Source organism: Pinus tabuliformis, chromosome 5_1, assembly GCF_031772625.1.
Source record: "Pinus tabuliformis cultivar Carrire ecotype Pingquan chromosome 5_1, CPIR1, whole genome shotgun sequence".
In the NCBI taxonomy this organism is placed as follows: domain Eukaryota; kingdom Viridiplantae; phylum Streptophyta; class Pinopsida; order Pinales; family Pinaceae; genus Pinus; species Pinus tabuliformis.
Window position 1 is genome coordinate 71,809,276 of NC_142305.1, and position 4,776 is coordinate 71,814,051.

Consider the following 4,776-nt stretch of genomic DNA (forward strand, 5'->3'; position numbering starts at 1 on the left):
GTTTTACTCCGCCGTAAACATTTTTGGAGGCGGAGTTGCACCATCTTGTTTTTCGCCGCTGTTCTCCTTCGCTCCAATTTCCTTGACTCAAATGCAATGTAGTGCGTTTTTGAAACACCGATAGTCTCCGTTTGTTGATTCGGCTTCGAAGCGGGTGGAGCATAAAGATCCTTAATCGGACAGCTGGTGAATTCTCAAGCCTAAATTATTCAGGGTATTGACGGGCAAAGTTGGGAATTAAAATAAGAGTGGTTTTTAGTGACATTTATTTGGAAGATTTTGGAGTGAGTTTTTCTTTTTTAATTTTCTAAAATTTTTTAAGAATTTATTGAAATTAAAAGTTTGACTGGTAATCCATATACAATCCAAGTGCTCTAGGGTTTTTATGGTGTTGAATTCATATATAGAATTAAAAAATCAATTTAAATAACACAAATCAATATTTCACTTCAAATTTTTCGCCCTAAAAATAAAACAAATGACACTAAAAACAACTCCATTAAAATGTACAATAAAATTAAATAAAGTGAATAGAATTAAATAAATTAGAATTAACCTTATATCATTTTTCAGTTATTAGTTCACATGGCATGGAAAAAGCTCATTATAGGAGCTGTGTGTTGAACCTTGTACAAGTAATAAAATCTCAGTGCTGCACAAATTATTTTTTCATCCAATTTCCAAAGAATTTTTTATTTTACACACGTTGTGATTAATATCAAGTATTTTTCAAATTACATCATATATAAATTTTTAAGTTAACCTCTTTCAAACCACTCACTAACATCAATGGATCACTGAACTAGAGTATAGTGGAGATGCAACCACTAATCCCAATAATCGAAATATTTTATTAATTAATTTATTCAATTATCAATTATTTATTACTAACACTGAAACCGCTAGTATCAACACTCACAATATTTTATTAAATTTTTTCTTTATTTATCTATAATTTAATCAAAGAAATATTAAAACAAAAAAATAAATAAAAGAAAAAAGCCTTAAAAATCAGAACATATTAAATAAACTAAATAAAAAGATATGGAAATTAAAAATAAAAAATTATTAAAAAAATAAACCAAAGTAAAAAAATCTAATATATAAGAAATGTTGAAAATGTCAACAAGAAATGTTAAAAATAGAAACGCTAAAAATAGCATTGCTATAAATAGCATTTCAGGATATACTACAACTCTGTTGGAAATAACAAAAAATAGAAATATTAAAAATAGCATTGCTATAAATAGCATTTCGGGATGCATTCCAATTTTAATTAGTCCCTAAATTAAAATTGCGAATTAAAATTTGAATTTGAGCTAAACAACTGTTTGTAAAATAATTAATTAGTTTATCTTGAGTTAATTAGTTAGGGAAAATCAAACATGAAGTCTATGTGAAGACATGCAACAATTATCCCTTTGATTGAGGAAGTTATCCCTTAATTAAGGAGATCAGGATGAGTTATACTTTGAGTTGTAATTAATTAGCTTAATTAACTGAGTTAAGTCCAGTTAGATTAGTTCCAACATTTTGTAGAACTAGTTGTGAGTTCAGTTAGTTAATGCATGCATGCATGCAACTAGTGTTCTCCAGATAACTGAATATTATCTCATAAATAACTCATGCATGTCAGTTCAGAGAAATACCCAGTTAAGATTAAAGGAAGGGACAATGTATTATCAATTGGAGGAATTTCCCTATAAAGCAAACTCATCCATGCAAAAGGAATTAACTCCTTCAGGATTGCGCAGTTATTTCAAAGGTCAGAGTAGTGTGTAACGGATTATTACACACAGGTGACAGCGTGAGGACCCAAGAGAAACTGCGCAAGGAAATAGGAGGCTTGGAGGACTGAAGAAAGCCATATGTGTTTTCTATTCTGTCTATGAGCAGCATTGAGGGATTGTATTGAGAGATGGATAGCTTGTGAGCTAAAGCTTTGTGTAATCCAGAGATATTTCCACTGGTATGATAATATAGAGATCGGGGTTTTTAGCTGAGGCTTTCGCCGGAGTATTCTTTTACGTTCATGTGTGATTGATTTCTTATTCTCTGTTATATGTGTTCTATTTGATTTTGCTCAAAGTCGATTAAGCTTCCACATGTTTGCTTGTAGAAGTAGATCAAGTATTTTGCTTTAGTATATTGCATTATCAGGTGATCTACAGTGAGAATTTTTACATGGTATCAGAGCAAAGTTTATCGGAGCAGTGAAAAGTATACGAAGAAGAGAATTCGAAGTAAAAAAAAAAATGGGCCGTGAGTTTTCAGAGCAGATCTGAAAATTTTTGTGCAAAATTTTTAGAAACAAATAGTAGATATGGATTCCTTGCAGAAAAAGACTGAAATAAAATAAAAAAAATCCGCTGAGTCGGAGTTTGAATGAGGAAGATATCGCTGATTTAAAATCAGCTCTTTTTCAAGAAAATTTTGTGACGGCGGGAAAGATGAAATAGATTGGTGTGCTAGCCAAGAACCTGTATCCACTTGAGGTACAATATGCATGCAAAACCTTGAGGAGCAAGAAAAATGTTAGAGACTTGGTGGTTGAGAGGGAGAGTAAATTACCTCTCAACATGTAGCCCCAGAAGAAGTCTCAGACAATTGTGGAGGAGCCACAATTGGAGATGCTGGGAGGAGACCGAGTGGAGGCATCCACTCATGCAGAGACCTCCAGTAGGGGGAAATTTCGAGCCAAGTGGGTAGAGGGATCACATGCATGCATACCTCCAGCTGTGAGGTGGGACGATGTGAAGTGATAGTCCCAAGAAGGCTAAAATAGGGACAGGATTATTGAGGTACCCAACCTTTTTGATTAGAATTTGCTACAGGAGCCATGACGAGTAGTAGCATGATTGGCTAAGTGGGTAGAGATAGATGCGGATGGAGCGGCAGAGGGAGCTTCAGCATCAGAGGGTGTTTTTAGCTCAAAAGGGAAATCAATTGGGAGATCAGTTACTTACTTCTCAGTAACTGAGTTGCAGTGCAGCAGTGGGCAGCACAATGCAACATGATGACGCAGAGTTATCCCTGCTTTACCCACAGTATGCATGTCAAATGCATAAGTCCTATCTGTCCTAGGAATTTTAACTCTCTAAAGAGTCAAATCTTCAATCTTAAAGGTCTAAGGCCCCTTTCTTAAACTCTGTGGAATTATATATAGACTAACAAAGTCTAACCTTTAATCCATCCCCTTTCCTTTTCTATCGGAATTCATTCTCCTTTATAAACCTTCGTTGACCTTATTATCGGGACTCATTCACCCTTCTAAACCTTCATTTGCCTTAGCCGCATATATAAATCTTCCCACTATTTAATAGTGGTTATATATGATTAATTCATAAAACCTTCTTATCGCGCCTTATTTATATTATAATGCTTTATAATAGAAATACACTAATAAACATACGTAACATACATTTTCCGTACTTTTCAAAGCCTCTGCACAATTCTCGAGATTACCTTTATCGCTATTGCAATATCGGGTTCTCCGCAGTCACACTACACACTCTACCTTCCGCCTTCATCGCATGTCGCTTTCATTCTTTGATCCAACTCCATATAACATTTGCGATGCGAATTAATCTCTACCGTTGATCTTCCGCCATCAGATCAACAGTTGATGACTTCTCCTAACAAACACAACTTGCTTGATAGTCCTCTGCCATTGATCTGCAATTAGTGGATCTGACGGTCCACAATGATTTAGGGTGGACAAGTAGCACGGAGAATAACCGCCCGAAAAAGTAGTTTTCTCTCTCTACTCGGCGTGCTATGTGTCGCTTGGCTAATGGAATCAAGCAGTCACGCAATATTACCACTTACCACCTTTTCCTCGCCCGATATACCACCTTTGCATATAAATCGACCAATGCGATATCAATTCCTCTATCTCTACGATTGGATCCCGAATATTGATTTGTTAGATCCAACAGTTGCTGTATGTGGATACCTTACTCCTCTGCTACTCTCTTTACTTAAGTTTTACGCTATTCCTTCAGCGTTCCACTATGGTTTCAGGTTTCTTCAAGATTTTGGTCCCTCGACCGTTCCACTATGCACTTCCCCCTGAGCATTGACTTTGATTCCTCTAATGGATTCAACAATCCATTATGATCATCCTATTCATGTATTTCTTTGTGTAATCACTGAAATTTGCCTACAACTCTCTATTACACAGAATATGCTAATTCATTCATTCATCATGCGATATTCGATAACACACTTATACAAATTGGAATTTAAATCTCTGTGCATATATATATCACCAAACAATTCATAATGAGACTCTCTGTCTTTGCTTGGCTTGATCTTCTAATTTAATGGCCTCTGTTCATTATCTGCCCATAGGCTTACAAACACTAGCTACACATCTAACTCTCTCTCTCTCTGTCTCTGTCTACCCCTGTCTATGCCTTTTAGGCTTATATTTATACAAAAAGGGATTCTAAAACCAATTCCTGGTTTAGATCCATAAGCTTCTCAAGAAAATCCTAAAATCTCTTTCTCATCCCTAAAGATTCTCTCAAATCCACAAAACCATAAACTGACTCCTAATCTAAGATTTACAATCAATTCTCAATCCTCTCATCACTCAACTATCCTAAATCTCGCAGGTTCTCCTATATTCCTTAACATTTATAATTATGCCTCACAATATTTAATTAATTCCTATTCTCATTAAAATCATTCAAAACATTAAATAATTACATTAATTCAATACTTAGGAAACCAACTTTTTTGAAACACAAGGCCCCCTATGTCTACTAAAAT